The sequence below is a fragment of the Crotalus tigris genome, unplaced genomic scaffold (assembly GCF_016545835.1).
Source record: "Crotalus tigris isolate CLP2741 ecotype Arizona unplaced genomic scaffold, ASM1654583v1 scf7180000017613.987060, whole genome shotgun sequence".
Classification (NCBI taxonomy): domain Eukaryota; kingdom Metazoa; phylum Chordata; class Lepidosauria; order Squamata; family Viperidae; genus Crotalus; species Crotalus tigris.
Genome location: NW_024096512.1, coordinates 754,192 through 766,571, shown reverse-complemented (window position 1 = coordinate 766,571; position 12,380 = coordinate 754,192). Strand labels below are relative to the sequence as shown.

The window sequence follows — 12,380 nt, the reverse complement described above, 5'->3', positions numbered from 1 at the left end:
AATAGATTGTTTTAAATCAGTATGATACCTTACTACTACTGTACTACTTGAGCCTTGGTGGTGCAGTGGTTGGAATGCAGTATTGCAGGCTGACTTAGCTCACTGTCAGGAGTTTGATCCTGATCAGCTCAAGCTTGACTCAGCCTTCCATCCTTCCAAGGTTGGTAAAATGAGGACCCAGATGGTTGGGGGCAATATGCTGACTCTGTAAACTGCATAGAGAGTGCTGTAAGGTACTATGAAGTGGTGTATAAGTCTAAGTGCTATTGCTACTGTACTTTTATCATTAGCTGTGTACTTTTATCATTAGCTGTCTACATTTTCAGTTGAGCCAGTTCTACACCCATACAAGACACAGAATCTGCAGCAAGAGACTATTGCCCAAGAAGAATCAGAATTCTAAACTGATCTAGTAGAGCCTGTTGCAAAATATACAGGTTTAAGGTTTAGCAATGTATTAAAAAACAACATCCAATATACAAGTACAGCAGTGGACTTTGAAGAACTTGGATAAAAAAGTATTAACACTTTTGAACTTGGAGGTTAGGTAAGACTTCTAAGAATACCATGGACAACCAAGCAAACAACAAATGGATCAATCCAGAGTTCTCACTGAAGCCCCAAAAAAGGAAAGGAAAGGAAAGGAAAGGAAAGGAAAGGAAGGAAATCTCCATGCTCAAGTTACTCTACTTCAGACACATTATGCAAAGAGGAGGTTCTGATTTTGGGAAAAGTGGAAGAGAAAGAGAAAAGGAAGATTAGAAATAAAGTTACTGTAGCAATGGATGCATTATTGGAAAACCTGAAGGACCAGATAGGGACAGATTGTCATGGAGGACATTTATCTATGTGGTTGCTAAGAGTTGATATCAACCTGATGGCATATAAACAATTAATCAAAATATAGAAGTGAGGACAGTGGTAGAAAGCATCACCTTTCATTTGTCTGTTGTTTTTTAAACTCACTATTCTGCTGATCTACAGAAATTCATCAAGAGATTTCACGGTGATCAAGATTAATTTTATATTAGTATCTGCTGTTAAGATTGACCACACAGTATTTCTTTTATCCTGATAATGCACAGAATATGTGTAATGCACATATTAGTAAACAACTAAAAATTTGGACAAGTAATGATAATAGTAGTTGTAATAAGATACCATGCTGACATAAAGCCATCTTTTCAACATCTTTCCATCAAATATACAATCTGAAATGGTACCATAATAATTTCAGTTTAATTTATTCAGCATGATGAATAAGTCAGAAAATAAACGTATACATTTATTGAGAAAGTTAAAACTGTTAAAAACTGTACCACACATAGAACATCTCTTATATTTGCATTTATTTCAGTCTGGTATTCTAGACTTGGTATAGACTTGGCTCACTATTATTATAATTCAGCACTTCAAAGACAGATTTCAGATGGAATTTACTAAAAATGGTTGATTTTTAAACTTGTTTCTAATATGTAGTTTCTGAGTGATAGCAGCTATTTGACCAAAGCATAAAAGGAATTATTTTCAAAAGTTTTCATACAAATTGCTTCATTAATAAAAGACCTGTATTTTAATAATCTCTTACTGTTGTGCTTTTAAACATTCAAGGTGCCGATTAAGAGTTGTAAACTGTGAAGTAACTACAATGGAACAGATTAAGTAAAACAAATGACTTTCAAAATAAAGAGAGTGGACGTGGTAAGTGCTATATTCATTTTTCATTTACATCATTCAATATTTCAAGAAAGCTGTGTTTATTAGTTCCTTTCTCTACATTTTTTAAAAATTAAACCGTAGGATAAACCCTGCAGTAGTACGTACTAAAAGGTATACTAATGACAAAGACTTTCTATAATCACAACGTATTGTACACTATACCATTTTAACTGTGGCATGCAATTTATATTCAGGTGTCACTTTTCAGCACCTAGCTTTAAAAATATATTTTACAATTAATTCATTTCTAAGAAATTACATACATTTTCTTTCTCCCCTGTGGACTGTGAAATATTTAAATTACCCTTCTGGAATCTATATCCTATTGTAATGAGATTCTGGGAATTTACATGTTATATGAAATTATAAAAGTAATATGGATTGAAATAATGTTCTGAATAAGTGGGAGAACAAATAAAGTATTGTTGATCTTGAGGGGCAGATTAATCTCTAGACTTGATTCTTTTTAGAGTAGGTTACTCTGACACCTCCCCCAACTAATTCGATGTGTGCAAGTGAGCAAGAGAGAAAGAGGGGGGGGGAGAAAGAAAATTATAAAGCTCACTAGAAAAGCTGTATCAAAAGCCTTGGATCATGCTTAAAAGCAGGCAGATATGAGAAGTAGTTCAGCAAACCACTTTTTAAAGACGGGCTGGATTCGATGAAATAAAAGCAGTATTTCTCAGCCTTGACAACTTTAAGATGTGTGAACTTCAATTTCCAGAATTATCCAGCCAACACTGGAGTTGAGGACCACATGTCTTAAAGTTGTGAAGGTTGAGCAACAATAAAGTAGAGTAAGAAGAGTAGTAGGGTGGGACTGGACCCTGGATGGAAAATGGAAACCACAGCTCCCAGGGTTAGGATGCATAAATGGTGGGGTTATTTTCAACCTAACCTTGGCTCTCTGTAATTTAAATGTCACTTTTACAGTGTAAATTGGCAGGCTCATTACCGTTAAAGAATTAAACATTTGACTATCATTCTAAAATGAGAAGAACTTGGATAATTACTGAAAGAGGATGTTAACTGAGCTCACCATGAAATAATCATATTTGTAAGGGAAACAGACACTTGGCTACACCTCAGCCCTTCAGTAAGGTTATAGAAGGGTTGATTATTCCAATAATTACACCTCCTGTTGTGCTTTTTTTTTTTTTAAAGTCAGATGTAAGTTTCAGGTGGAAGGCTGGGAAACAGTGCAAAATTTCTGTTTCCTATTGCCAGCAGGCCTGTGCCTAACAGGAACCTTTAATCTTACCTTTTTGGAAAGAATCCAGAGGAGATTTGCTGCCAATTATTGGCTGTTTGTAACACATGTTTTAAAAATATGGTCTGGAGGTAACATTTCAATGTAAATTATACCGAATTCTAAATGACACAGGAAGATTCCACAGGTGTTGTAAGAGCTATTTTTATTTGTTCACTAAAATGTTCTCTGCTGAGTTTTGAGAATTAAAGAAGCTATAGTATTTGGCTTCTACAGTTTGTCCACAAGGGATTGCAACATTTTATCAAAAAAAACAAAACAAAACAGAAAGGTGCCTTGCTCATTGCCTTGAGGATCTTTTCTTTGACTGAAAAATATTGCCATTAACTGCTGAGTATAGTCTTAATATAAAATCATGACTATTTAAAGAATTATTCTAATAATGAAAATTAAAATGCATCTAGTTGACCTGATCTGGATCAAAAGCTAAGTAGATTGAGGATTTATTAGCATTTGAATGTGAAACTGTTCAGAAAAACAAAGGCTATACACTAATATAGGAAATTAAAAAAACAAACAAACATCCTGGATGAAGGTTCTAGTAAACACTTCCAAACTTTTACCAAGTAATTTGTATGGGCATGTATATAAAATACAGGAGTATAGCTTGATATGAAGGACAGTAAATATTTTTTAATATTGTAAATAAGGAGACAATAGATAGGATATATGAATCCATAGAATTTGTATTTATTTTGATGCTGTCATTTTCTTATTTCAGGCTATAAAATTAAAGCCACACTAACCTTTTCTCTGTCCTGAGAAAGCTTGTTTTTAATTTCACCATTTTCCTCAAATTTTTATACAAAGAAAGATATTGGCTAGAATTTAGTATAGAGTATTGCTGTACAGTACTACTTTTTAACACCCCAATTTGAAATAATCCTAATTAGAAATCTTTAAGAAATTTTTGGGACATTTTGGAACTACCATGTTTCCCCGAAAATAAGACCGGGTCTTTTTTTTTTTTTTTTTTTTGCCTCAAAAGAGGCACCAGGTCTTATTTTCAGGGTAGGCCTCACCTCACCTCTGGCACTGACAGCCTCATCCATCCATCCATGATCTCTACAAGGTCTACAACATACATGCTACATGATCTAGCAATATATACTACTAAAAGTGTGGCATCATGGAGAGGATTATGGAGATGGTTTGAAGAAGGAATGCAGTGGTGATTGCATTCTGTAAATAGCAGCCCAGTCCTGAAAAGGAGGAAAGAATAAGAAGAAACTCAAAATTTTCCTGCCTTGATTTTCTTTGGTATGAAATAGAGAGACATATATACTCTTCTCAGGCTTTCAAAATTCTGTTATTATTTCCTGCAACAATAGTAGAGTTCCAGTAGTCCTTGTGGAGTCTGTTTTCTGACTGGCCTACCTCAAAAAAGACTAATGCACTACCAAGATAAAACAAATGTGGCTTATTTATTGAGAAGTACATTAATGCCATTTAAAGAAAACTCCTGATCAGGTCTCTGTTTTGCTGAATTAATAGATTATCTCTCTGAAGGCATCCTCACTGCAAATGGAGAATTTATGCTCTAGAAAAGGAAAAAGATATTGCCTTCCTTTTCTGTAACTTCTGAACATATTACTTCAAAAGTAATTCTCTGTTTTGTTACAATATGCATTCTCTAGTAAAATCAGAATAATCTGTTTTAAGGTTTATTGTCAGGTTGATGGGAGAAAATAATAGTTACAAGTTAACATTTACGGAGAATTTAAGGTCTGTGGATCAAAACAGAAGAGATTTAAGAGCATAGTTAAAAATGAAAACTGGTGCAAAAATAAACCCCACTAAAAACAGTGGAGCTCCATTCTGAGTGCAAATATCTAGGCATGCTCTATTAAATTTTCCATGGCTGGGGAAATGTGGTTAAGGCGTGTTTATAAGCATGTATGCATTGATAAGTTCTTACAATATTCCATGTGTGAAGCATATATTACTCCTTCCATGTGTAAACAGTCATTTCAGATCAAATTTAGTTCATGTAAAACACAATACTTTTCAAAAGACAAAGTACCATAGCCTATTAGGATTCATTGAATGATATTTTTTGATTGATGTAGATTGCAGCACTTGTGCAAATAGGAGCATATAGCAACTATTCTTAGACCAGAATTGTAGTGATGATGCTATGTGATCCTATGGTTTCAGATGCAACTAGATTTCTCCATTGCTTTAACCACTGTTTCATTGCTCCTAATGTGTAAATAAACTTAAAATACAAATTTTCAGTAAAAACTTCTGAAAATGCCAATCAATTATTGAAATAATTTTAGGGATTATTTTCATGTGTTTTTCCTTGCCAGCAGGAAACTGTGGTCTGACTGTGGAAATAATAAAATGGAAAATCCACCCCATAATGTAAATATCTTTTTAATGTATTGTTCTATGCTGATTTTGTTTTCTGAAGTGTGCTGTCAAAACTTTTTGCATTTGAATTTAAATAATATAAACGATTTGGTACTTCTTTCATCTCTGTCACCTCAATTCTGGAAGGTCACAGATCTGCATCCATCTTAATTTTTCAAAATAGAAAATAAAGGAAAGAATAAAAAATACGAATAAATATATAAAGGAAAAGCAAAGTGAACAATGTTTAGAACATATAAATATTTATATTTAAGCATACTTAGGATATAGTCACTTTTTTCTTTGTACATTCAGTTCAGTCTTGATTCATGGTGACTTACATGGACATATTTATGGCAATATTTTTGGATTACCTCTATCCTTGGGCTAAAAGGTGAACCACAGTCACCCCACAGTTTAATGCCTAAGGCAGGACTAGCTCTCTTGTTTTCTAACCACTTCATAAATCACACTCTTTAATAAGACACAGTAACTGAGACATCACCCATTCCCCATTCCATCTGAATTATGGATCAGTGCACTGGATGTGAACACAAGACACCTACCAAAGGCCTGCATCATTGCATAATGATTTAACAAAGCTCCTTGATAGCAAGAATGTTGAAAAGTCAAGATGACTACATTGATTGCACAATTGCAACTGCTGCCTTCTTGAGTTTTATGTTCCTATCCTTTGGATACCCATGCTTCATAACACAGAAAGACAGTATGGGAAAGTTGGGGAGAAAAAGTACTTGAAATCATAATCATAAAACAAAAGATTGATCTTCATTGATTTCCACTCATCCACTAGTTTCTCTAAACGTTTAATTTAATTCTCCCTTATATTAGCTATAGTGCCATCTATGTGCTGGGGCTATACAAAGCTTTAGAAATCTGACTCAAAAAGTGTAGTATAGAATATACTTTAATGGTACTTGAATGTATTGTATTTATGTAGTCTGGTGAAGAACTTAATACTAATGAAGTTTATCACAGAAGTTTACCTTATAAGATAGTGAATCATTCCAATATCATAAAAACTTCCATCCTGCATAAGCTAGTCATCCAAAGAAATGATGAAGCAATAATGATTTATTGAATTTATAAATGGGCAAAGCAACCCCATCTGAATTCTGGAGGAACTGCCATGTCCTGTGCTCTGCAGTTTCGCTATGACCAGTGGGAGATTACTGCAACTGGTAGAAGATTTCATTAGTTCATGAAATGCATCAGGAAAATGAATATGCTTTACTTGGCTTAAACACAAATGAAATGTCGGAGCTTTCTGCAGCTGGGTTGACAAATTTCCAGTGTTTTAACAGCACAGAATCATTTTTTGCACTTATCTGAGAATCCCCTCATTTAACTGATGAAGAATAGCCTTGCTTCCATTCTCCTTTTTAAACAATTCCTACCTTACCTTTCCTCTCAGAGATTGTGCATTTTTAAAAAATGGAACTGCTTTACCCTGGCACTGGGATATTTAATTCACGTACTTTATTTCTCCCTAAAGTTGCAAAAGAATTGTGTAGAAGGGTGCATTGATATCTGAAGAAAAGGGAACAAAAGAGAAAGTAGGATTATACTAAAGGCCAAGGTAGTCATGTTGGCTATTCTCAAATCCATTTTAGGTCAACATCTTAATTTCAGCAATTGAAAGATTGTAGGACTAACTAAAATGCTTCATAACACAGAGAAAACACATCCAAATTCTCTAAAATTCTTCAGGAGAAAGGTTAAGCCACAAACAAAAGAGTGAGAATAATAAATAAAATGTTCCTAGATACTGTGCAAAGTAATTGGGGGTTTTGTTCACTAGTCTCCTATTTCGCTTGACTCCCAAGTGGGTGATTTACATTTTGCCCTAAGTTCTGAAGAAGGACAAAGTTTCAGGATACAGTAACATAGTGGGTGATAATAATAGAAGAACATCCCTTTGTAATGGATTGCATCATCCTTAAAATTATTGTCTTTGTATTAAAGGCAACAATAATATTTTATGTATTGATTCCCCACCTTTTCCCATGGGTGTATAAATGCAAGCCACAAATATGCATAAAAACAAAAACAATCCCAAAACAGAACTGAAGACTTATAAAGTTTAATGTATACGGCCCTAGGACCATCCCTTTTCTGGAAGGTCACTTAGTGTCAATGTAAAGGGGGGCTTTAGAGTACTTCCAAGGAAAGGCGCGTGTAGGATTGCAGCCTGCGGTGGCGAAGCGAAGCCACTCTCGCTTTTTGGACTACTCCCGCGCGATGCTGAAGCGGTGAGTTGGCAAGGCTGACTTTCTGAAAGCAAAACGTTTATATGGAGGAGGATGAAGTCCTGCTAGCCCTCCGCGCAAAAGAGCACCTTAAAGTCAGGAATCAGCTAGGGAAAGAAAGGGTCGGTTATTTTATCTAGAGTGCTGCTGCTGTCCTTGGCGAGAATTTCCTTCTCCATCCTCGCCTTCCAAAGTTTAGCCTCGGGACGAGGGCGGAGAGCCTCGCGCTTCGAGAAGCCGCACAAGAACCAAAAAGGAGTTGATTTAAGAAAGGCGCAGAAAAGAGATGGAGGCAAAAAGGGAGGAGAAAGGAAATGTCAACGGCCGTGATTTTTTTTTTTTTTAAAGCGGGGCGGGAGTCGCACCGCTGCTTGTCTTGCATCTCATCCCTGCCAGATTCCGGGGGGGGGGGGTGTTTCCAAAGTGCCTCGAAAGTTGGCCCGACAGCGCTGACCCAACCTCCCTGGTGGAAGTCAGAGGACCTCTCGTCTTGCATGACTTTCTCCTCCGTTTCCCCGCCGAGGACGGCGCAGGCTCCCGATTCCCCGCCCTCCCCCCCCCCTAGCACCGACTCGCAGTCCGCGTCTGCCGGAGGAGTCGGCTCGCAGGCCGTCCCGAACGGACCGCGCCGGTTTGCTCTCGCAGCGCCGCTTTCCTATCGATCCGTAGATTTCGCTGCTACATTGAGCTGAAGCGGAAAGAAACAATGGGACTGGCGCAAAACGAGTTGCCCAAAATGACCAAGGCTTGAGCAAAAGCCCTGCTCGCCCCATCCCTGCCGAGCATCCGAACAGCCTTTCAGAAAAGATCGCCAGTGGAGGAACGCGGGCGCCCTTCCTCTTAAGCAACTCTCCTCCCCCGGGCTCGGGTTTCTGGTCAAGACCTACTTAGTCTGGTCCCGGCAGCAACCTTGCCCTCTCCCCCAGCCCGATTTTGGTAAAGGCCCCTATCGTCTCTCCCATGGAGGGGGGCAAAGGGGGAGAGGGATGCGATTCCCCGCCTTATTGCCGCGATCGCTATGACTGCGTGTAATAATACGGGATTGTCATTAGGGTTGCTCCCTGGCATATGTCGTTTTGCCAACTCTCCTAAACCGCTAACCAGCCTTCCCTTCGCCCTCCCCCCCCCCGGCCCGCCAACCACCCCCGGCGGTAAAAAACTAAAATTAGCAAAATGTCAGGCATGGCAAGATTGATTCAGCCCAGATGCAATTATCATTTAAAAAGTGCTTGATTGAGGTGCCTGATGTTGGGTGATTTATTCTGCATACCATATACATAATTAAAGTAGGGTAGTGGAGTAATTTATCAATCTCCTTGAGACTAGAGAGGGGCACGGAAGGCGGAAAGAGAGAGGGAAAGACGGGGGGGGGGGAGAGAGATCTTTGCCACCGCCTCTGCTCTGCTGTGAGCTGGTCGCTCTCTGCGCTCTTGTTTGTTTTATTAAAACGCGTTCGGGATGTGATCCCGCCCCCTTTTTTCAAGACTGAAACTGATTATTTCTCCAGCTCGGCAAGAGAGAGCCCTTCGTTTGGGATTGTGGGAGAGAGAGAGAGAGAGAGAGAGAGAGAAAGAGGGAGGAAAAAAAAAGAGGAGGAGAGGAGGGAAGGCAGAAGGAAGAGAAGCCTCGCCGGGCGTGGAGTTTTTGAACCCTCCCTTCCCTGCCTCTCCCCCCTCCCCTCCTTCCTGCGATCCGCGATGTTACAAAGCCCGTGAGCTGTGCTTTCTCCATTCGCCTCCTGTCACTTCCTTCCTGGACGCTCTCAGGACGAGTCCGCTTACTTTTAATCCGACCAGCAGCACGGACACTTGCGCCTTCTGCACGCTTAGGGACACACGCCGCCGCCGCCAGCGCCGCCACAGAGCTCCTGGCAGTTCATTGGATTGATTTTCAAGGTTGTGTGTGTGTGCGCGCGCGGTCGTGCGCGCGCGCGCCCGGGTGCATGTGTGGTTAAAGGAGGCTGCGTGTTGGACCAGGTGGGGAACATCTTACAAGGCTGGAAGAATTAAAAGCTTTTCCCCCCGTTCCTTCTATTCCTCTTCCTCCTTCTTCTTCTTCTCCCCCTCCTCCTCCTCCCCCACTCTGTTCAATCACTTCTCTTTCTCTCTCTTGTTTCTCAAGAAGAGGAAAAAAGATATCTCAAGGACTCGCCTGATCATCCAAACGTTTGCGATGTAAGTACACGTGCAATTCGTTTAGAAGTCAGGCTGTGTTGACACTGCTGGGTGTCTATTGATAGGCATTGTGATATGTATGGATGGCAATCAAGTCAGGTGTCCTTTGGATGATAGAGTCATCCAGCAGTAGATGTCTTTAAGGAAATGTGGCATTCTTAAGTCACTTAGGTAAGTTGCTGAGGATTTCTTCCTCTCTTCCCCTCCATCTGCTTGAGTGTTTAAAGTTTCATGAAGTTAGTTCACGCCATTGGTGTAGTGAGCTAGGGTTGTTTGTCTTTTAACATTTCACCAAATGCTTATGACCTTGGAGTACTTGCCCCATGAATTATCAAACAGTGCAGTGAAGAAATAACCTGGCATAAGAGCAAATGCCCTTTTAAACTTCAATGTGTGCAGTACATCACTTTCTTTTCATGCTTTGGTTTTCATTACAGCATCTCTCCCAACACATGTTTGCCTTTATAAGCTTCGTTATGAAATGGAGGAAATTGGAACATTTGAATGGAAAAGCAAGCGATGTTCCACTTTTGCAGTCTTTCTAACTTTAGCTGTAAGTTGAGCGAGGTTGTATTGCAGCCTGATTTTTTTCTATTAATTAAAACTTCAGGCTGAAGATGACTATGAAAGAACAAGGGAGATCTATAGAGAATACTCTTTCATTGTAAAAATATAAAGCAGTTATAGTTTCTTCATAGAATCTAGTTGCTTCCTAACAGACTTGGAAATTAATATGAAAAACTGGTTTTAATAATTCTGTTTATTAAAAATATTTTAGAATAATATAACTTTGTGCTTTAATATTGATATTACTTGCAAATGTTGTGCAGTCTTATCTTTAAGTAGCACAGATTGGACTTTAAATAAGATACTTATGGCATGTACTTTATATCTGCTACTGTTGGCTAAGTAAGCACAAGGGCAATCTGCCAGTATTTTAGAAGTGGACTAAAGATTCTTGGCTTGAGAAGAAATGTCTTTTAGTGAAATTTTAAAAGCAATTGCCTTTAAATGGTATTAGTTCCTTTATAGTTTTAGTACAACATATAAATATATTCTAAGAGCCAATTGCCCTAGCTTTATATTTGAAGTCTGTATTACTTTATTCAGTAGGAATTGCATAACATAGATACCTGCAAGAAATATAATAATACTAAACCATAAGGCATAGAGCAGTGTTCAGGTATAACTAATCTCCTTTGATTTTTTTTTTAATTTAAGATTTTAACATTTATTCAGCATTGTATCAGATAGTCTGGGAGCATCATTATGATTAATAGATTTTCATTACAAAGCTTTGATGAACTATAGTTTATTATCAAAATAATAAAAGTACTATATTTTTATACTATCAGACATTATAAGCAATAAAATTCACATTTAGAAAGTGTTAAGGCATTTCCTATTATTCTTAAATGGCTATTGCATTCATTTTAATGTGACAAAGATTATTTAGTGCTATTAGGAGCACTGACTAAAATCTTCAGGATTTGATAAGTCATGTCAGTATTATTGCAGATATGTTTTACTTTGTTTTACTTCTTATACAGAATAAATTGATCTTTTGTGTTCAAATATTAGTTTTGAAACATGCAAGGCATTTCATGAGTTAAGTTTCAGAGAACTCCTTGTATGACAGTCATATAAATGAGTGAAGGTTTATGAAATGAAGCTCATTACCAGAAACAAATATCTTTGGGGTTGTTACGAACAGTGCTTTGAACAGTGTAAAGTGCCAACTGATTACATTCCCTTAGATTTTCTTTAAAGTATGCTAAATTATTAAAGTCACATCTGTGTAACAGGTGATATATAACTGCATATAAATTAGAAATGTAATAATGGAACATTCCAGATTCAGAGCTGAGTAATACCCTATTAGGACGTACTAAAATTGCACAAAAACTATATGACCTGTTCTTAGACTATGTTATTTAAAGTAACATGTCTGAATTGTCCTTTATAGAATATTTTACATATGCAATAATATAATCATAAAACACTGTATTGAAAGATATTTGTTTACAAGAAAATTATAACTAACAATGATGTACTGCTAGTACTAATAATTAAAATATACTTTTTTGTCATCTAATAGCAAGATGATAACAGACTTCATTAATATTATACAAATATACAAACAACTATATACTTTAAGTAGGGATACATACTTAACTAGGGAATAAAACTATTTTTGTCTCACATTGTAAAATACACAATTATTGGGTGAATAAATAGAAATAAACTTTAAACAGCATGTCTGAACTGCAAACTTGCTTAACTCTTATATGTTCTCTTTATGATACTACTTACGATGAAAAATAAACCCGCAATCTAAATCACATAGATACTAAGATCTATAGAACTCTGAGAAATACATTTCTTAACATAAGGCTAGATTTTAAATATTTTGTAAGCAATATTGGTTTCAAAGTAAGAAAATATGGATCAGTCATTTTTAAGTGTTTAACAAACTAGACAATGGCATTTTTACTTCCTTCCCTGACTATCCCGGGATTTTTTATTTTTACTTGTTATTGTTTTCAGAGCATCATGATTCCATATTAAATATTAGAAAGAATGCTTACATTA

The 12,380-nt window shown here is 37.2% G+C and overlaps 1 protein-coding gene across 6 annotated transcripts in view; it reads left to right on the top strand.

Moving 5' to 3' along the window:
* MEF2C (myocyte enhancer factor 2C) overlaps nt 1-12,380 on the top strand; it is a 188,627-nt gene that overhangs the window by 12,627 nt on the left and 163,620 nt on the right. For 5 of the 6 annotated variants that reach the window (XM_039326076.1, XM_039326082.1, XM_039326065.1 and 2 more), the window contains exon 2: nt 1,612-1,701. The gene's annotated coding sequence lies outside the window, so the exon portion shown is untranslated. Of the gene's footprint in view, nt 1-1,611; nt 1,702-9,642; nt 9,789-12,380 lie in introns of those variants that run through there. The other variant, XM_039326028.1, reaches the window with a different exon arrangement.